At 40.9% G+C, this 23,417-nt stretch overlaps 1 protein-coding gene across 1 annotated transcript in view; it reads right to left on the reverse strand.

Annotated features, from left to right (window-relative positions):
- Window positions 1-23,417, reverse strand: part of CRYBG1 (crystallin beta-gamma domain containing 1) — a 1,049,447-nt gene that overhangs the window by 675,778 nt on the left and 350,252 nt on the right. The gene's annotated exons all lie outside the window — the stretch shown is intronic.

Genomic DNA, 23,417 nt, shown 5'->3' on the forward strand with positions numbered 1-23,417 from the left:
GCCACTCGCCCCTTTAATAAAGAAAAAGGAGACACTCCCGTAGCTGTATGAGGAGTATTCCTATAGCACCATAACATTTCCTTGACAGCATCTTTACAATTATCATCATTGTTACTGGCTAGTTGTATACATTCTTTCAACACTCGGTTAAATCTCTCCACTAAACCATTTTCTCTTGGATTGTAAACAGAAGTGGTAATATGTCTCACACCCACCATGTTAAGGTAAGCAGCAAATTCTTCTGCCACAAACTGTGGACCATTGTCTGATAAGATGACACTCGGGTATCCCTCCCTGCGAAAAATTTCATCACAAAACTCAATCATGTTGGAAGCCTTGATATCCCTTACAAATGCAACCTCTGGCCATTTGGTGTGAAAGTCCATCAGAACTACAGCAGACTTATTCTCATTCCCTCTTACATGAAATGGACCACATATATCAATAGCGACTTTGTCCCAAGGTTTATCTGGAAAAGAAGTTGCAGATATAGTAGTTTCCTGAGACTTGTGAGATTTATCACTGCACATACATGCTAAACAATTGCGAACACATCTATCTATGTCTTTGTCCATACCAACCCACCAAAAGTCATTCCTAGCCCTCCTTTTCATGCTGGTCATACCACTATGTCCTTCATGTAATAGACTCAACATCTTGTCCCGTAGTGTTGAAGGTACAACTAATCTGTCACCTCTTCTAAGGATACCATCAAAAAAATAACTCCGACCAAACCATTTTATAATCAGCAAGAATAGTCTTGTCCAAAGATGACAAATATACACCTACATGCAAATTATTGATTATTTGTTGTAACACACTATCATCGGCTACAGCCTGAATCCATTCTTGCTCACTTAATGCACAATTGCACGATTCTTCAACACTGGCTATTAACCATTCATCACCATCTTCTATTATATTATCCATATCACAAGGCAAAGGAAGACGCGACAAACAGTCTGCATTGATGTTTTTGTGACCTGGAACATAGTTTATTTGAAAATTGTATTCCTGTAATCTGTACAACCATTTTGCTATTCTAGGTGTGGCTCTAGAAGCACCTTTTGTAGTGAAAATGTCGATGAGAGGTCTATGATCTGTCCTCAATTCAAAAGCTGTTCCCCAAATAACTGTTTTAAAGTGGTCCACACCCCACCAACACGCTAAAGCCTCCTTTTCGATTACAGAATAAGAAGGTTCAGCACCTTTGAGAGTGCGAGAAGCAAAAGCTATAATCCGTTGAGCTCCATCGTGGTTTTGCATAAGAACAGCACCCAAACCATATGCGCTGGAATCCACAACAATAATAGAGGTATGACTGGGATCATAAGGCTTTAGAGCAACTGCTTTTGCAATATCCAGTTTGATATTATCAAATGCCTGTTGACACAAGGTGGACCAAACAAAAGAAGCACCCTTTTTCATCAATAATCATGTACCTTGTCAGCAAAATTTGGGACAAATTTAGAATAATATTCTGCAAAAACGATCGTAATTGATCTTTATTGATTGGATGAGGTGCCTTTTCAATTGCATCCAACAATTTCATTTTTGGTTTAACCCCCTCATTGGAAATGGTATGTCCAAGATAATCAATTTGTTTTACACCAAATTTACAGTTCTCAAGACACACAGTCAAACCAGCATTTTGTAGTTTATAAAGAACATTATGCAATGCTTTATCATGAGAAGATGAATCTTTGCCCCAAATAAGAACATCATCTTGAAATACTCTCACGTTTACCTCATCCTTCAAAATACTGCACATGACTTTGAAAAACCGAAGATGCGGATGCTAATCCGAATGGCATTCTGAGATATTGAAAGGCACCCTCAGGTGTAATGAACGATGTTAAATGCCTAGATTCTGCATGTAATTTGACTTGGTGATATGCATTGGACAAGTCAATTGATGAAATGTACATGGCATCTTTGATGCTGGATATCATTTCATTGATGTGTGGAAGAGGATAGCGGCCAACCCATATATTCCTATTTAGATCTCTCAGGTCCACACACATCCTAATTTTGCCATTGGGTTTCCGAGCCAAAACAATGGGACTAAGCCATTCAGAGGCTTCAATAGGTTCAATCACTTTTGTATCGCACAATCTGTTCAACTCCTCTTTTAATAAATCCCGCAATGCAAATGGCACATTTCTTACTTTATGAACAGTCGGTATACTATTTGCCTTAAGAATAATCTTGTGTTCGAACTTAACTAAACATCCAAGATCTTTGCTGAACAACTTGGGAAATACAGATTCCCACTTTGATGAAGAATTGTCATTGGTTAACAATACTTGATCAGGATAATCATCAGATAACAACACCTGATCAGGATGATTGGGATTTAATATTAACCCCATTTTATTTTGTTCCTCCCATCCTAATAAGGCCCGTCCTTGTTCAACAACATAAACTTTGCTATCCTAAATTGGTTTTTTAAACGACGTAATGCAATGCTTAAGAGATATTCACTTCCACACTTTCATTTACTAACTCCCTTAATTGGAGTGTTTTCTTTTTTAAAGATTAAAATCAATCCCATTGTAATAAAAAATTGGGGTAGGGCTGGGTTTAAAACATTATCTGACTTTTTGGTAAGCGGGACTTGGCTCTCAGTTACTGAGATGTCAGCTCGAATTGGTGGCAATTTTTTGCTAATTGGTTCCTACTCTAATTTAATTTATCCTATGTTGGCGCAATTAGATCCCGGTACCATTGCGAATCATACTTCTACTCTTGTTTTAGATCTTTTTATTAATAATTTGGAGAAGAAACCAGGAGTATGGAAACAGTGTCTGACACAAAGTCGGGAGGTAGAGTTGACTGCTAAAGTTATCCGTAAATGGTACACTCAAGAAAATTTTATATTGTCACCAGAAATCTGGAAAACCATTAATCAATTTAATTTCTGCGTACTGCGTGGTGCCAACTGGCGCCGAATGTTGTATTTTAGCAAGTGGCTATTATATCGTACACCAGTAATAATTGCTAAAATGTATAACAATGCGTCTGCTTTTTGTTTTAGACATTGCAATTGTGAACAAGCCAATTGGTCTCACATTATTATGTCTTGTCCTAAAATTAAGCATTTCTGGGAAGAAATTATTGGTTTTTTAAAGACTTATTGTTTGTTATCTGTCCCATGCAATGCAACAATGTTATTATTTGGATATGACCCTGATTGTATATTTTCCAGTCACCTGGCAAAATTGATTTATATTATAATGGCTGTGGCTAGATCTTTATTACTGCAGAATTGGCTTTCAACCTATATCCCGACGCTGCAGGAATGGTTGGAAAAAATGAAAAGGGTCAGGAAAAGCGAACTTTTATATGCTCAAAGAGTTGGGGGTATTAGAAAATTCGATCAAATTTGGGGATGTTATTTTGAGTAAATTGGTTTAACATTACGTTAAGTTGAAACTAAATGTAATTGTTATTTTTCTGTGTTTTCTTATTTTTTATGTATGCTGTATATAATCTGAATACAACTTCAATAAAAATAATAAAAAAAAAAAAAAAAAACTTTGCTCTCACAAGATCTACCTTTAAAGGTTAACTGAGCATCAAAATAACCCAACATAGGTAATTTTATACCACAATACCCTTTGGGTCGTACATCAGCAGATATCAATGTTGTTTTGCTCCCATTTTCCCACATACTTTTATCAATGATAGTATATGGTGAGCATGAGTCTGCCCAAAGTGCCATGTTGTCATGATTTATTAGCACATTACATTTACGAGGTTGATAATCTTCAGAAATATCATTTACAGTATCATCATGCACAACCATCACTTCAATATTAATCTCATTGTTTTCATTTTCATCATCCTCACTATCAATTTGAGGTTCAACAAGATTGACAGAACGTTTCCAATTGCTATTATCACCAGTTCTGCACCATTTAGCAAAATGACCTATTTTTTTGCATTTCATGCATGTAACTTTAATAGCAGGACATTTGTTAAAATCTGCAGTATGTTTTTGACTTCCACATCTGAAACATATTCGTTTGTTAAAATTGCTTTTGCTCTTGCTAACATTAAATTTCACATCTTTGTTGTCACTTCTAAATTCAGTTTTTTTTTTACTATTACTTATGGCATTAATATTACTAGATTCATCTTTATCTTTCTGTTGCACGGAACTCAATTCTTGAACGTAATGAGACGTGTTTTCAATTTTCCTAGCTGTGTCAAGAGTTTTTTGGAGAGAAGGATTTTTAAGTTCAAGTAAACGTTCTTGAATTTTGATATTTTTAATTCTATTAATAAATTGATCTCTAATTCTAATTATTTCCTCATGTAAATCTTTGAATTTACAAGTAATGGCCAAGGTTCTTAAACAAGCTACATACTGTTGCACATTTTCCCCTTGCAATTGTGCTCTAGAGAAAAAATTGTGTCTTTCTACGACTATGCTAGTTTTCTTCCCATAGTTTTCTTCTAAAGCTTTTAGAGCTTGAGAATATACGTCTACAGATGTGTCATTCGAACTAGTTTCACTTGTTTCACTGCCTTCATCAAGGGTGTCAACAACTGTTGAAACAACACGATTAACTAAAGGTAAAGCTTTTAAAACTTTCCTCTCTTCAACCCCTAAATTATGTTTTAATAAAGCCAATTTCCTAGAAGGTAAAAATACATCACCACCAATAGCTTCTAGATAAGTTTCGAATGATTCTGACCAATCCTCCCAATTCATTGAAGGAGGACCCGGACTTTGTAAAAATTTAGGAGGAGCTGCAACAGAAGATGAAACATCCATACTAACTTTACAAATTAAATATCAAAAATGTAGTACATTCACAGTGTATATAAGAAGGAAAAAATGAACTAAAATAAATAATGTAGTCACCGTTGTCTGGATAATTCGAGTTGCCTTTCACGTTTCACTGCGCACTGAGTGTTTACTTTTAATTAGTATTCTCGAGTTGCTGTGCCTATTATATAAAAAGGCCGATGTTTAAACCTTTGGTTTTCTTTCCAATAATTTTCCGTGTATAATTTCAGCTTTTTAATACTTGTGCTCAATGTTCTAGGATCGCTGCTCTTTGTGCTGCTTTGCTCATTTCATGGAAGGATTTCCTTAGCGAAAACGATGAATGTTTACAGTTGCCATGGGGATTAAAGATGGCTGATGTGCGGCAAGAGCGTAGAGATGCGATGATGCCTTGCGTGTTTTCAGCGCAATGACGCTTGAATGGCTGAACGTTAAACAAAACAGGTTTTGCAGAGCGTGAAGAGAAAATGAATGGTTTGAAGATCAACACAGCGCGTGATATCAAACTCCAGGCTGAATATTGTAAATAAACAAGGTAACGATTCCAGGCAAAATTGTTGTTTAAAATAGTAGATTAGAGATGCGATCACAAAATATAGCTGTCTCCGGTATAATTAGCAGTTAACAAGGAGTAATGCAGGAAAAGAACTTCAAAATATTCAGTACTTCTCAAAACGATTAGAAAGGTTGTTGTCAAAAGTGAAACAAGGAAAAAAAATTTTTTACGGGGTTTGAATGAATTTTTTTTTTTTAATGTTTATCAAATACCTTGTAAGTTCAAAGTTGCAACTGCCTTAGGGGTTGTAAGTAGATTTCCATCAAGTCAATGTCTTCATCAAGTCAATTTCTTCATAAAATCGATCCTATCAATTTCTTCAAATTGATCCCATCCTCGTGGCCACTGAAATGACTTGAGGTACAATGGTTTAAAGTAGTAAGTAGGTTTATTCAGTATACAACCCCAGAGGCAATTAAGGTCCTACTTCCTTCAGGAACTGTACATCTCTAATCTGCTCCCTGGATTCCACACTCTAGAATCCAGTGAACATGGCATAGCAACATATAATATTAACAAATATACAAGAAAGATACCAAGATACAACACTTTCTACTTTCATATTGCCTTTCTTTTGTTTATTGTACTTGATATGGGTTGTCTTTCAGTTTCGTTGTTTGCAGACATTACCTGGTTCCTGTCTAGTATGCACGTCCCAGCCTGCTCCAAACTGCTTCAGTCTTTAGCTTCTGTCTTTCTTCTTTCAGATACACCAGCATACATCAGTGGCATACCTCAAAATGGTGGCTCCCCCTCCAGAATGGGCTCAGTGGGAGCCCCCTGAAAGGTTGCCCCCCCCCTCTATACTGCAGGGCCCTGCTTAGTAAAGCAGAGGGTGTGTCCCGAGAGTTGAACTATTTCTTATTCCATGCCATTGCACGCATTCTGCAAGACATGCAATGGCATAGCTCAGAGGGTGACGGGGACCCCCGCCAAAACAAGAAACCCTGGGGCCCCACCTGCACCGCAGAGACCTCTGTTATGCCCCTGGCATATATGCAAAACTCCTCCCCCTGCTTTCCATTGGCTCTGCAGAGAGCAAACTTCCCCTTTTAGCCACTCTAGTCTGGTAAACAATGTTTACCACAAAAAGTTTTCCCCACAGGGAATTACAACGCGGTCATTACAACGACCGCGTTGTAACCACGCATACCATTACCCCACAAGTCGGAACAACGACTTGCAGAGGGGAAGAAGGTGTTGGATTTAAAATCCATCACATTCCCTACTGTCCGCACAGACTGGAGTTGGAATAGTAAATTATACTATTCCAATATCCAGCGCCCCCCCTCTACAAGTCGTTGTTGCGACTCGAGGGGTAATGGTATGCGTGGTTACAACCCGGTTGTTGTAACGACCGTGTTGTAATTCTCTGTGGGGGAAAATTGTGCGTGAAAATGAGGTATATTCCTCTAGTCCCCATCTCAGCAAGAGTCCTATCAACTAGCTAGTTTCTAATTGCATTGCCAGTGGAGCAAAAACCAACAAGTACCTATTCTCCAAAGTTTTACTTAGGATAGCTACTGAATATGATTAAGAAGTTGTCTGACCTATAGCACTGACCTTCCTATGGCTGTACCGTGCGACCTGACCCTCACCGAGTGAATGTACCCAGCAAACCTGTTGAACACTGTGACATCCGGGTAAGGATACCTACTCCTTACCTCTGGCCACCAAAACTCTCAGACTAAATGACTGCGGAGAAATGAAGTGGTGGCGGCCTGGTGGGGGTAAGGGTGTCAGCCCCACCACGTCTGACTCATATGCCGTCTGATAACCACAGTCCAAGCTGAAGTAGTCAAAAACAATGGTCTGCCATGTTTGTTATTGTAAAATAGTGGATGGACACTGTGTTACTTTTTATTGATGATTACAAACAGTGCACATGCCTTTCAGTTTCCAGAGGACAACCACACACATTTGTTTCCATCACTAAACAACACAGACGAGTACATATTGACACTCGCGCATTAACAAAGTACTGCCAATAAAGAGCTGGTATATTTTGATTATGACAAAGTAGAGCAAAAAATTGAGTTAGTGACATTTCAGAAGAGCTTGCAGGTTCTACAAACAGGATATTTTCTCTTAGACACGCCCATGTGTTTAATCACATGATATAGCGCTCATCAAATACCATGGCTGTGCTCTTTATGGCACAAATGAAAGATGCCAACGGGATGGCATAGTGTCTGTGATGACCACCACCATGATAGATAGAGATGGACAATCTCACGCCCAGCAATGGCCAGCAATGCCCGGCACAATTTGGCAGGAAGGGCTAAATATGCTAGAGAAAAGGGTGGCTACCTCAAGCCCAGGGTGAACACAGGATGGGGAAGAGATCTAAGCAGCCCGGTAAAACATTTTAATACCATTGTCACATTGCATCAAGGCAGCGAGGGTATGAAGATGGTCCAATCCAAAGATTTTTTTTTTTTAATGGGGCCCGGGGCCCAGCAATTAATTTAACAACAATTAAAATAGTTCACAAACATGATCAGTATTTCATATCAAGAGCCAGAAAAATAGGGGAATCAACCAAAGGCTTTTTTTCCTAACTGAAATATAAACGTAAAAGAGAGAAGAAATTACTTTATCTGTATTAGCAAGCTGTTTACACTATTCGTAAAGGGGAAAAACTTATAAATAAACACCGCTAGAGGGAAAATTGCCTTTTTAAAAAGTTAATTCTTATTCAAGTACCAATTTTCGATTCTTCCCGTATCTCATAACAATACTAACAAATGTCTTGTGTTTTACTCATAGAAAGGATACAGCATTAACCCATTAGGGTGTATAGGCTGTTCTGTAAATTAAAAAAACAAAATATTACATTGCCTCATGTTTGCTGAAACAATACACAACACTATTATGACTTGGAGTTCACAATGCTGAGGATTATTTTTAGCTGTATTGAGACTGTTTGATGTTTTCAAGCTCTAAGCGTGATATGTGTTAGGTCTATCTTCACAGATATTTTCCTGCTATTTGAATAGGGCTATCAACCACAGGCTTTTTTGGTCAATTCACTTTCACCCATTAGCTTGAGACTTTGTCAATCTTAGCTTGGCTCAGCCCAGAGGAGTAAACATCTTTCACGTAATTCTGTTGTCTGTTTGGGTGTATAATTCCTCCTGTGTCTCGCTCTATTCCCTCCAGCCTCCTCATTCTGGTACCCCCATGTGCCAACCTCTTGTTTCTCCCAGCTATCTCTCTCCCCACCAGTGTGTGTAGCTTCGTTATATAGTCGCAGCCCGCCATTTTTGTTCCCCCCTCTCCCTCTTATTCATTATGCTCTCCATCACATCCACCCCCTCTCAGTTCTTCAAATCTCGCGCTTCTTCCTTCTGGAGGCTTCTCTTTGGTGCCGCTGAGACCAGGTTCATTTCTAGCTTTCTTTTCCTCCTTTCAGATATCAAATTCTTGCGTTCCAGCCTTTAGGTGGCTTCTCTTGCTGCTGGGACCAGGTGTCAAGTCAACCCCTTTCCTGCAACCTGCCTGCCATCCGCCATCTTGCATTCCTAGCTCCCCTGCCTTCTCTTTCGAGATGCATAGAGACGAAAGATGGCCTTTAATGAAGGATTCCTTGCCGTCAATGTAGTCCTACTTTTGTTTTTATTTTATTTTTAAAAGTATAGTGTAATGGGAGCCCTCACTATGTCCATTTCAATGTTATAGAAACTGCAGATGGACTATAATGAAGGCTCCCCTGTCAGTCGCCATTTACACAAAAAAAGAATTAGGAACAGACACCAAGGAGCCTCTTTGCAGTCAGTATTGCAGCTTCTCTGTCTGACCTTGGTGCTTATAACCCTTGATGTGTTATTACATTAAACCCAGTCCTATGCTCTACCAATGTTTTGTTTTCTTTCTTTCTACCTAAGCCACACTCCCAGAACATTTTCCCTTCTTCCTGTTGTCTGTTTATCATATAACCATTCCATACAATACGTTATGCACAGTGGAAGTATATCAGGCCTCAAAGCTGGCCCTTACCTCACAAACTACTGAGGACTTTCCCCGTGTATTGTAAGGCCAGTCCATCCCTTGGGTACGCCCAATTCTTTTACAAGTCCAGTGTAAAAAATAAAAGAAACACGCACCACCATCCTCCAGGTGCAACTTTTATATATTAGCTTTTGTCCACACACTTTTGAAAAGGACATTCAAAGAATTCGTTAACCGATTTTTTTTTACATGAGGGGTAAGGCGAGCATGCTTCTGTTTTCTATTTTTCCGTGTGATTTTAAAAAATATAAACAAACGTGACTGACTTTAGTCAGGTTTGTGCGGCAGGTTATTATGTGCGTGTTTTTTTTTTGGTGGGCCTTTTAGCTCCGGGCTGTTTGTGTTTCTCAGGACTGCTGCTCCGTGGCGCGCGCTTCGGATGAAACCTCAGTTTCTTGTCGGAGTGCGACAAGCTGGTTCTTGTTTGGGGAACAGTAAAGTGCGAGCGGCAGAACTTCCCCTGCGTTGACTCCGAGCCTGTCCTTGGCTTCACCAGCTTGTCTGAATGCCCGTTGGGGATGTATGACGTTACAACGCATACTTTTACTCCGCATACCATTACAACGCGGTATTTACAACGAATACCGTTACAACGCATAGCGCTTTGGGGTGCTGGATAGTGGTAAGTATAATTTACTATTCTAACTCCAGTCCCCGTGGACCCTAGGGAAGGTGTTGGATAGTAAATTAAACTTACCTCTTATCCTAGAGCGCCCCCCAGCGCAATGCGTTGTAATGTCATGCGTTGTAATGCCCGCGTTGTAATGGTAGTGCGGAGTAAAAGTTGCGTCGTAACGGGTGTATACCCCCGTTGGCGGTGCCAGCAGTCCCTGTGTTCAACCTGCCTCGAAAACTCTGCCCGCTTCATGTCTGTGCTTGAGAATGAATAATCACGGATGCCCGATTACATGCGCCAACACCCTCCCAGCGCCTCCTCAGACACTTCCTGTTGTCAAACCCAAGCTTTCACTCTTCCCTGGGTGTGATCTACTGCCAAAGAGATTGATTGGGGCTGGTTAGTGCATACCAGGCTCAATGTTGGCAGATAATGGTAGAGCTGCATTGAGTGACATCATCAGCTGTGCCACGCACACCTACCTACCTGGAGCCAGGGTGAACAAAAACCAGGGAGAAACTTCCAAAGTGAAAAAAAACACACGGCAGGTCTGGGACCTGGAAGGAATTAGTGCACAGTTTCTTTTAGATCAGATGTTTGTCCAAATATGTTACTGACTCAAAACTGAGGTTCATCGCAGAGGAGGTGTTGGGTACCGGCTAGCTATCCCTTGATCCAGGAGACGTGGTTACTCTGTCTCAGTTTTTTTAATCTGTGAAGATTGGAGCTCTTAGAAAAGGCTAACTACTGGGATCAAGTGTTCTTATGTCTCGAGGCAATTGCTTTAATAGTGATGTGTCAGACAGACTGGATCGCACACAATTGCACCTTAGCTAGGGTATTATCCATGGATATTTCCTCTAAATAAAATAAAGTTGGAACTAAATAATTTAGGGCAAAAGGATATTTTGCATTGACCGACCAAAGCAAAAAATAAATACTTCCGCACTAGATCTGCTTCCCATGCTTAACACTTAGGGTTGAGTCTGAAAAAACAAAAATAGGCGACTGTACCCAGGAGTGTGCGACCAGCAGTATGGGTCGCCAGTCTCCCAAATGCACCCCGGCACCTCTGGTATCAGTGGTCCATCTCCTCAGGACTCAGTCTCTTGGGATTTCCACTTGCCAAGACCCTTTGCTTGGAATGTGGTCTCCATAGTGGACATTTCAGACTTGTTTGACCCATGAGGTCAGGATTAACTAGATCAGGAGCTGCCATATCCTCATCAGGCCCCCAGTGTAGATTTGAACTGCATTGGACATTTTGGATGTTCTCAGTGCCACATTACAGGCCACTAAAGCAACTCAATTTCACTATTCTCAACTTACATTGTTCATAGTTAAATCTGGGCACCTCAAGGTCAGCCGCAAGCTTTAGCTACTTATTTTTAACAGCAATTCTGGTTCCACCCCAGTGCCTGTTTTACTCAAGAGCATTGCATCTGGGCTTTCGAAGTGTGTGAAGCTCCTGTGGTCTCCTCTCCCAAATCCCCTCTTAGTAACTAGCCATATTGGGAGGACCTGAACCACGATCATGCTCTCTCCGGATATTGGAACCAGAGACTATGAAGACCAGCCCTTGACCAGGTCCAACTATTTATCGAGGCCAATTATTTAGAAGCACTGAATATCACAAACTCTGCACCCTGACCCGAGATCATGGGCATTCGTGCTTTGCTTTGACTGCGTATCCCCCACTGAAGCCGGATGTGGACATGGAAACGCAGATCCTCAGTCACAGAACATCTTGAGAAAGCCACACTCCATCTTGACAATCTCAAATTCTTTGGACAAATAGTACTGGGCTCCCAAGGTAGTCTGATGTTTGGACCCTTGAGTCCTGAAGCTCAGTCAATGATGGTGATGACCACTTCCCTGAATAGTAACAGATCCCACATGGATCAGGAGGCAAAGTGTCTACAAACACATGCAAAAAAGATTTACCAAAGCTCCGACTGTTCCCTCAGACAAACCAACCCCAATGTCATTATGGTGCTCTATGGGCTGTATTTCTTGCACCAATTTATGTTTACCTAGGCAAGAAGGTATATTAGCTGAAACTATTAGTGTCACTGGAGCTCAGAGACACTTCCTACAGTAACATGGCTTTCAGTCTGTGTCTCTAGGAATTAAAGAGAATTTTCTAAGATTCAAGAAAAATCTGAAAAACCATATTTTCTTCTCAGTCTTTGGCTGGCTCACCATTTGCCCGTATACCTTCAGATGCTCAGGTTTGATCAGCTCCTCTGGATTATGCCTAAGACGTTTCCATACTAATGATCCCTAGATGACTCCGCCCATGACATGAGATCATCTTCAAGGTAGTCCTTATGCTGTAGACCTTGAATTATTTGCACAAAGTCCTTCAGACATACAAAGAACTGATTAACCAACATGATTTGCTTCACATTTTCCACTATCTCTGGTGCTCTTAGTTAGTATGTATGTATGTGCAGTGCCTTATCAAACAAAGCCCTTAATTAAATAGGTAAATTAATACATATTCTGAGTAGGACTCAATTATGTCTTCTGACATGAAACCAGAGACAGAAAAGACTAAACTCTGGAACACCCTCCCTTTCGCCATTAGAAATCTTCCAGCCTTGACATTCTTTCATTAAGCCCTTGTGACCTGGCCATTTAATGAATAGTGCACTAGCCTGCTTCCGTATTGTTAGTACCAAGACACCTTTTTGGTATACGTGTGCTGTATAAATTTCAATAACATAACATAACATTCTCATTGTTCCTGCCCCCCAGGAAACCTACTTCACTCTCAAACATATTCACTCTCTTCTTACAATTGTTATTGGCATTTCAGTGGTTGATGATGTTATTCCACTACACTTGGTACCTTAAACCTCAATAAAATATATATATACTTTTGACAAGCTTGTTAAAATGTTCTTCCAGAGGAGGCACTGATTTCTAAATCTGCCTCCTCTTATGCCCAAGTCCTCTGACACTGTGTCATTCATTGGCAGTGCTTTAAATGGGCAGGCACTGTCCCGTACTGAGTACCTGCACTTCTTTACTTTGAAAGGGTGAGGGCCTGCACATCTCAGCATTCCTTCGGTACATTTAATGGCAGAGTACCAGCACTTCTTAGGAGCGAACAGGTACTCCAGGAGCTAACCTCGTTGTTCTTTCGCTTTGATTTGTTTACTGTGATTCCTTTTTTTAGCTGATGAAATTCGAAAAGAGACTGACTGATGACTTTTATCCTGCCCCGTTCATAAAACTCCATAATTTGAGTTACTCTTGTTCCTTTTTCACAAGAAACCACATTTGATGTATTTGTTGTTTGTCCGGCTCCAGACAGTCTGTTTTCTTTCATCCACAGCTGGCATTTATGTATTTGTAAGGAAATGTCGATCACGTTTAGAAGCAGTCATTTTCCACTGCTAAACCTCCTCCTGGGAGGCACACGAGGCCCATTCTGCGTTTCACCTCTATGTATCTCTGTTCTTTAGTTACTAATTGCAGGCGAACAGGTCTTAACATGCTTTGTTTCCAGCTCACTTTCTGGCCAGCATTCTTTTCTTTCAGTTCATCTGACCCCATCCACAGTGCTTAGTTTTAAAGCAATAAGTGCCAGAGCCATCATCAGGAGGCCACTGCAGTTTGCACCACCCATTGCCCTTGCCAGCGCTGCCGATGACAGTACCTACACAACTACTAACCATCACACTCCTACAAGTGTAACGTGACATTCCGACTATTTCCGGCCCCCAACCCTATAAGAATGTCTTGGCTGACAGGTAACAGTTGTTTTTCATGTATATCGACTTAAGAAACAACTGTTGTTCTGCTCAACTCTAAATTAAACAAACAGTGCCACCATGTGGCAAACAGTTATAAGTGCTGATATTGACAATTAAGTGCCGGTGCTGAGCACCGGAAACCATAGGCTCAAATTAAGCACTGACCGTCCACCTAAAAAGGGCTAGTTACTGGTATTGATAAATTAAGTGGTAGATACAGCCCTAAAATGCTTATTATTTCTGTACGAATTTGTAAACAAAGGTACATCTTTGGCAGCACCACTACTTGCTAAGTTTACATAGCTCTGTTCACCAGTGTTATAACAGCAGGAATGCAGCAGGTCAGGATGCAGGTGCACTGGTCCAGTCTCAGAGTTATAATAGCATGCGGCTATGGCCTTGAGAAGACTTCACTTACTTTGCAACTGGCTGCTAGTGTTGGGATGACTGTTGATGATGCTGGGTATTTTAGGGGTGCAATCTAAGAGCAGAATAATCAGAATGAACTAAATTGAAGGAGATGTGGGTTCTTCCCACTAATACAAAATAATTGAGAATGCAAGGTCACCCCAGGCCACATTTAAGGAGCTATGGTGTTAAGGGTGGGCCATAGCATACTGGAATAAGAGGGATGGGCGTTAGGGGTGCCATAGGGCAGCAGAAGGAGCACTCCTAGAGTCGTTTGTGGTTGTCATAAATTAGCATGAGTGGTTCCAATAACAGCTGAGATGCACTGTATAAAATCTAATGTATTGGAATTGGAAATAATAATGCAGATCATCACTGAAGTAAACTTAGGACCAGATTTACTAAGCACTTGCATTGTTCTTGCATAGAGCAAGTAGTCACAAGTGCTTAAGTGACATTTACAAAATCACGCAAATTGATATTAGCTTGGTCTTGTGTCACTTTTAATCCTCAAAGTAACGCAAGGCAGTGTCTTGTATTGCCTTGCGTTAAGCAGCGTCGCAGAGCTATTACATGGGTGGAGAATGGCTGTTCCAGTGCATCCACCCGTGTATTTTAATGCAGACCCAGATATACTAAAGCCAGTAAACCTGGGTTTGCGAACAAATTGTGCACCTATCTGAATTGGGCTAACAAGAAGAAATATCTTTGTTTCTCCTCATTACTTACTCTTTGCATGTGTAATGTATTGTGCAGCACACATACATGGTGGAATACGCCTCTAAGGATTGTTTTTGTGCAGGAAATACAAAACAATCCTGCCCATGGAGCAAGGGTGCCTGCTTTGGTGCTAGGCAGCCACCAATGCACCAGCGCAGGGAGAGAGTAGAACAATGCCATATATTTGTAAAGATGACCCAGTTCAACTCCCTGCCATTCACGCAACGCAGCACTACAAGTTGCCTTTCAGCACTGATTTGTGTGAACTGTTAGTGAATCTCAGCCTAAGTGTACTTAGGTACTGTCTAGCACAAAGACAAAAACACAGTGGATAACAGGAGTTCCCTGGGACGTGCCGTACTTGTGTATGGTAGGCCTGGTGGGGTTTTCATCCTCACGTTTAGAGCTAGAGCTTCATGTTTGCAACTAGGTGGCTCCTGCGGAATGTGGGTAAGAAGGGATCCACACCCTGGTGTAGCGGAGGAAACTGAGAAGGCATGGGGGAAGTGGGAAGCAGCTCAGGGCAGGGATAATCATAAACCTATCACCTAGCACAATACATAACAGGAGTGACAGGATTGCAAGAGCATAGTGTAGCCTGTGATTCCTGCAATCCGTACTAGATCCAGTAGTATAACCATAGACAAATCTTGTTTATTATATTCATTGTGGGAAAAATAGGTTAGGTAAAGTATATAAAGGGTAAGCCATAGCCACCACAACTTGAGGTATTTTGTATATATGCCATACTATAGGCATGTCTGGGCTTTAGCGAACTGGAGCCAATTGGAGATAGAGTGCAACAACCATTACACGTTAGTCGGAATAGATGAGGTATTTACTACATGTGATAAATACCATTTTCCCAGAGTGAGGCTCTTCCAACGTGTGATAAATCTCTCTTATTCTCACTTTTTATCTTGAAAATGAAGCATATAATGCGAAAATGGTATTTAGCACCAAAAATTTCACATGTTTTGCATTTTTTTTACAGGCCTTTTCCCTCCCATTAGTATCAGTAAGCTTGAACTACCGGAATTTATGAGGGGAAAACTGCGAGGGTGTGATAATTATCATACAACTTATTATTCAGATCCCTGCGTAAACACGTCTTTAAACAGGGTGTGGAATTTAGTCCTGCTCTTGTAACCAGTGCCAAAGTGCAGTAAATCCCTTAAACCTTGTGGATATAATTTCTGTAATCTATTGAAACAAGAATACATGCCTTTTTGTTTTCCCATAATCCCTTGTCTTTCCGACTCTGGGCACCCTATGAATATCCACTTGTCATTTGTAGTTCTGTTGCATCTTTATTCAAAGGATTAGACCTCTTTCTAGATGTCTTACAGCTATTTAATGAGTCTTAAGTGCTGTTAAATTATTTGTTTGACTTTACCTTTTTGTTGGGGGCAGTCTGATTGGTATTCTACCTTTGTCTTCTTTGTTTAATCTTTTTTGACTTGTAACAAAACTTCCCCCAGAAGAGAATTTACCCTGGCTTGGACTGCTTCCAATTTATACTCTCGGCAACAGCAATTCATGCATCTTTCACACATATTTTTTAGTTTCATTATGGCTGTTGTTTTATCAGAAAGCATTTTATTACCCTCAGAACTTGTGTAAACGGGAGGTGTTGGATCAAAGGTCTTGGATGAAAGCTATATAATACATATATATTATCCAGTGGTGGTCACCCCTGGGTGGTTCTGGTTAGGACCACGGTTCCATAGGAAACAAGGGCACAGTTTGACGAATTTACATGAAACTTTTTTTTAAATGTCTCATCCACTTCAACTCTTTCCTCAAAAGTTTTGGGTGATCTGTCAAACAATGAACGAGAAAAAAGGGGGTCCCACCGTCCCAAAACACATTGTCACCATGCAGTTTTCCATACTGAAATTAGACATAGCTACAGCCACAATGACTGAACAGAATTACACCAGATTTGGAAGATAGCTAGCTCTTGGTCTAGAAAGCATGCTTTGGTCTAAATCTTTTCAGTTGTTTTGGAGAAATTAAGGTTCAAAATGTATGTATATATTCATGCTTAGGGGGATACATGGAGCAGACAGATCTAGAGATAAGATCCGACAGCCCCTGTCCTGACAAATAAGTATAAAAAAACATATAGGGGGCCCAAAAAATATTATTAAAAAAATATATTTACTGCAAATTTACGGTGGATCTGTGGCACATAAAAAAAAACCCAAAGGTGGATGCCTTTATTAAAAAACAAACAAAAAAAACCTTGTTGGGCCAGGTCCTGTGGTGGCTCAGCGCAATATATTTTCCATGGAGAGAAAGGATGCAGTCCTAGCCTTTTCTAGGGTCCAGGGACCCCATCTCAAGGGGCTGATTGATTAAGAAAAGGGGAAGGAGCCCTGCACCCTCCCTCCCAGACTGTTTCCAGGCACCGGGGACCACAGAACCCAGGGATCATAGATTTAAAATGGGTGAGGGATGTGCACCCCCCCTCCCTGAGCATGGTATGGCCATAGAGACCAGATCTCTCAGAGCCAGGTCAGTGACCTGTCGCGTGGCATCCCTCTAGGACAGAAAGCATCCCAACAATTGAGCACAAGTGTTTCTCTCTGCCCGCGCTCTTGCACACAGGGAATCATAGAATTGCTCCATGAAAGCTGAAAGAAAAGCTGCTCCTGCCAGATGGGCCTCCCTTTACAGCCCCCAACATTGGAAATGTTTTGGGGTGTCACAAGTAGGGATATAGACCTAAGGAGTATGGTCTCTACGTGTACATCAATATCAGGGATTTTGAAATCTGAGATTATCAAACCTGGGCATGGTGCCACCATGTTCCCGAAACCTCCTTGTACTTATTTAGTGCAACGTCTTTAATTTTAACCCAGTTTCTTGGATTTAGTGCAGTAATCCAGTCCCCTGGTGCAATGGTCACGTGAGGGACAATCGCTACAGCTCAAGTGGCATGCAATGTTGCGTTTGGCGATCAGAACCCCTAACCCCAGATACGGGTCGATAAGGAGCCACCCCTGTCTTATATCAACCACAATAAAGCCAATTTAGGGTCTAAGTGAATGGACCTCGCTAGGACTCTACGCTTCCTGGTGTATCTGTTGCCAATAGACATGAATTGTGGGATAAACCAGAACAGTGTAATACGAAGTTCATATGGCCGCCTTTGCACCATAGACAAAATAAAGAATTTTTACCCGTAGGCTTCATAAATGTGTGTTTAATCTATTTTCTCTGTGTGTAACTAACTTCTACCTTGAAATAGTTGACACGCCAAACATGTTGTTGAAGTGAACTTGATTCTTGAGAGCCTTGTTTTCAAAGTATTAGTGTTCTCTATATTTTCTCTTGCACTTCCCTATACAAAATATTGCTCATAAATAAATTGCAAGTCGGTGGTTTGAAAGTGAACTTGGAACATCCTTTTTTCATTTAGCTCCAATAAGTTCATGCTGCAAAAAGAACTTCAACAGAGGAGCCACAAGATGGCAGTGTTACTCCACTATAAATCTATAAGAGGAGAAAAAGTAAGGAAGCGCCGAATTGGGGCCCCAACAATTCTTAATTTATGAAAGTAATAAATAAAAGTACAGGGGCCCATAATATCAGTGTGCACAGCAGTGCATTGTTCAAACGTTAAGATGAGACGAGTAACTCCGTTTGGTGTACTTTCAATACATCAGGCATTAACCTGTGAAACTTAGGTGAAGTCAGCTGTCAACTGGTACTGGAGTATGATAATATTGGTGCATACCTTTTTAGGACTGGCTTTAGCAAAGACCTTGTTTTTTTCCCTAAAATTATAAATATTTATCTATAGGTTCACTGAAAAATACAAAGGCTAAAGGGACATTATTCTAGGTGAAAATGTCAGTTAAAACATATTGCTTTAAATCTATAAAACCGCTGAGATTCACCAGTTATAGTTATCTCATGTAGCATCATTTACTTTCGAACTTTTCCTGAGGTTTCCCTGCTCCCCCACCCGTGCTTTTTGACTGAGTAAATATGTATATTTTGCTGTTTCCCTTCAAAAAGTGCAGGAGTTCCATTCCTTTGATAGCGAACCCTATTTTTCTGTGTAACTTTGTTTAATTCTGCTTTAGAAAGATGCTTTTTTTGCTCATATTCCTTTTTTTGGTTTAAATGTGGCAGATTGTGTTGTGTGAACGTTGAATATATTGCTTTTTTTGGTGAAAATGTTGACAAATGTGCAGTCTTAAAAGTGTTTTGCTGCTGAAAAAAACATTCTCCTTACATGTATTATGTTTTAAACTCGTTTCTCCAAAGATGGCCAACCTTTTTAGGTAAATGCCTTTGTGGAGAGATAATCCTGTCCTGAGCAGTGCACTTTCCAGAAATGCCCCAGTGGGTTGAGTTGTGATTGGCTAGTCTCACCACCTGAAAATGCACGTGACAATGGTGAAGCCTTTCACATTTCCCCGGATGTCCTTTGATTAAGGTAGTCTGAGGTAAAAGGTGACTCCGTGAAACAACTCTTTTGTTTGGGCCTGTTAAGGCCTAGAAGAGCACTGCCCAAGATTCCCTGATCTTGCAATGGCAAGCCACATTACTCACAACAAGAATGCTAAAGACTACCATCTTCAAGGCCTACAATCAGGGCCGGACTGGCAGTAGCGGGCACCTGGCGTTTACCCGGTAGGCCGCCGGGGTGGGGGCTGGTTTTTGACCCCTGGGGGGCCGTTTTTGTTACCGTGCCGGTTTTGGAGCATAGCTGCAATATCAGCCCCCTGTAACAAAAGCGGCAGAAACCGGCCCTAGAAAACAACTGGGCTGCCCCCCATTCCCTTCCCCCGGGAGGCCGGCTGAGCGGTTTGCCAGGGCCAGTTTCGGTTCCCAGTCCGGCCGTGCCTACAAAGCACAGTTCTAATGTGCCAACCAGAATGTACAAAGATTTTAAAAATTAGACTTCTATTACATATGATTATAGACCAACAATTCCTCTGTAGCTTTTGGATGGAGTCAAGGGGTATTTATCAGGTTTCCGGTAACTTGCTTACAGTATGTGCTGGTTCTTTGTCGTTCCTGGAGACTGCATTTGGCATTTAGCATGGCCGCTTGACACCAATATATGCTGTGGAGGACTCTGCTGTCACTCCCGGGAGGACTCTGCTGTCACTCCCGGGTGGACCCTAGCAAGCAAAGCCTTAGCCCTGCCAACACCCAGTGTTAAAGGGTTCGATGTCACTTACATGCGGTCCATTAAGCTGTAGCTCCAACTTCCATATTGCTCTAACTTCTGTCTTTCCACCTCTTATTTCTTCACTTAACCAACCACATTCCCACAAGGTAGTGGGCTACTAGTCCGCAAAGCCCTTCGCCCACTCGCCCGACAGGGATAAAAAGGGGTATATAAATGGCAATACAATACAATGGCAGTGTTCCTAAAGATGTGAAGTATCCCATGTAACTCAAACCACACAGCAACATTAACCTCCATTTATGGGGAAATGTACAATAAATTTGCATGAGATAATGTAAAAGGCAGAAAACTACATGAGAACCTTGTGGCAAATTGTAATCAATATGCATTGACTACATTGCAAGCATCGGGCTCCGTAGGGTATCCACAAAGGGCTTCAGCGCCTAGTCAGGGGTAGTGAGCTCTTTATAAATACTCAAACATTCCAACTTGTAATATTATCCAATCAAACACATTTATCAGATGAGGAGAATTTATTTTGCAGAAACCAGTTAACATATACATAAAATGAAACAATTCTATTGAGAATTATAAAACAAATCTTCTGTCTAACCACAGTATTCTGGTTAGGACCTGGAACAGGCAATGGCTGGTTTGAAGTGAAATGGAATGGACAGCGCATACTTTGGGAACAGACTGATTTTAGACGTCTTGACAGTAGGGGGAGACATTGGTACATGGAAAAGCTTTGGTGAGTGTGATCATGATAAGAATGAGTTCTTATGAGCAGAGGCGACGGCATGCAACCCTTTCATTGGCAATGGAAATACTGCGTCTCCTAATGGTCCACATGATGCGCCATCTGCCTTCAAAGTAAAGTGTACATATGTTATTATCATCAAACAGTCAGACTATATTTATTTGACGCAAGCAATAATTATGTTCAAATTGTTGGAGCTTAAACTACTGACTGACTGCTTATACAATACCGCCACCATGTGTTTACTAGTATCATGCACAGTCTAGAAGTAGACGAAGTTTCCAAGTTCAGACGACCTGTTAAGCTCAATATGATTGTCAAATCCCACCTATTATGCGCACAAACTACTGAAACAGGTCAAGATGTACACAGTCTAAAACAAGCATTGGTAATGTCAAGATATCTAACTTTGAATAGTAGATGCATACAACGTCATCCTGCACAAATGCAATAGTATGTGTGTGTGTGTATATCTATATAGATCTATATATATCTATATATATGTATATATATAGATATATATAGATCTATATAGATATATAGATATAGATATATATATCCCACAACACTCCGTTTTTCAATTTAGAACACAGAGCCACGGCACCAGATATACTGATAAGGTGAGTTTAATGGCAGCACTCAACGCGTTTCAGAAAACAAAGTTTCCGTTATCAGCATATCTGGTGCCGTGGCTCTGTGTTCTAACTTGAAAAACGGAGTGTTGTGGGATGTAACGGGTTTCGCTAACCCGCCACGGCCCGCCGTCATGAAAGTGGCTTGAGTTGCAGCGAGCTGTGGGTTGGAAATATAGGAACATATTAAGCAGACACCCATGTACCATAAATTGGTCATGGACATCATCAGCCAGAGTGATAGAGGTCCAGTCGGGTCAGGGAAGATATTAACATCCATCTTATACAGACCACCATATATACATGTACACATGCTCCGGGACCAACAAAATGCTTGCACTAATGCACAAAGACTAGTAGGCATATACACACAATGTACAGATCAAAATACGCACAGGCATCCATACAAACTTATATACATTCAGGTCCACGGCCACCATGGAAACAGATCAACAGATTTACCAACACATGTGCTTAGGCAACAATACATACATACAACCAATTTTCTCAGAGACAAGCAAAAGCACTCACGCGCTTACACACACAATCATATACATACACGTAATAGAAAGAGCAAAATCTCAGAGAACTCCCATACAGACACATTTGATGGGTGAACAAGTGAACAGAAAAGGGATCCATTAACAGTGGCCAGAAGGATGGGCAGGCAGTTGCTGGTTGAACAGACATCCGCAGAAGTGGTGCTAGGGTGATGCAGGTTTCCTTTCTACTTAAAAATAGCCCCTCTTGGAAGGACATCACACTCACGATAGACCTAAAAAGTGGCAAAGCTTATTGAATCCTTGGCCTCTCCTTGGAAAATAATTTGTGTTTATAGAATAACTTAGTCTCCATGCCCTTCTAGGCTTGACCTCTTCGAAATTATCACCTGAAGATAACTATACAATGCACTATTCCACCTCTTTGGCGTAACCATACTCAATCAGTGACTACATCAGTGACTATATCTTTGTAGTTGTCAGATCTCTCCTTTTTAAGTGTTTTCTTATTTCATCCATTTTGTTTAGTAAGACCCATGTGCAGGAATATGGATCTTATATACAAATAAACAAAACACAGACCAATGCAAAAATTGGTACAAGGGCAAACATTGAAACCGACGAGGAACATTTCAAATTATCAATACATAGTATAATCGCCAAGAAACTGTTCATTCAGAACTCTCAGGGTCACTATTCCAATCATAAGCGTGCCAAGGAAAAGGTGTGCAGATCATATACTCTTATAGAGCCTCGCCAATGTCGGGTCATGAGAAGGTCACCTATCAAGTGGAAGTTGTCAAATCTGCAGATTCACACTTCGAAACAGTTAAAACTGAAAGCTGTCCATCTTCCATATTGAGGTGCAAATGGAATGAGTTTGAGAACTTCTTTAGATTGGCTTACAAAAAGGGGCAAGAGAGTGAAGGAAGATGGTGTTGAGTGGTGTGGAGAGGTGCGGCGGAGAGGCCAGAATGGCTGACTCTGGAGCACAGGGCTCACGGTTCGATCACTGGAGCCGGCGGCAGATCAGCATCATGTGACTATGGGCAATAGCTCACACCATTTCCCTGATGGCCCCCAGTGCCTCGATACCCATATGGGTGATACGTCATTCTTTACAATCTGGATTTATTTATGTATTATTCTTGATTAAGGCACAGTTGCTTCACCTCTTTGTGAAGGACTGATTGATGCAAATGAATAGAAGAATTTAATTACATATTTTGACTACACACCTAGAAAAAGATTGGTTTGATATTCATTTTTGTTGAAGTTGTGGAGTATAGTAGATTGCTGTCAGAACTGCAAAGTTGAAAGGACCCTTAGAGACAATGTGAGAGCTTCTGCTTCTTGGCTAGGTGTTGAGAGGGATCAGAGTTAATGACTTATGCATTCAGTTAATGCATCGATATACTCATAGTTTACTAAAGCAAATGCTTGACCCCAAAATAGTTTCTGTAAAGACAGGACTGTTGCAGCAGATCAGCCATTTAT

The sequence above is a fragment of the Lissotriton helveticus genome, chromosome 6 (genome assembly GCF_964261635.1).
Source record: "Lissotriton helveticus chromosome 6, aLisHel1.1, whole genome shotgun sequence".
Lineage (NCBI taxonomy): Eukaryota > Metazoa > Chordata > Amphibia > Caudata > Salamandridae > Lissotriton > Lissotriton helveticus.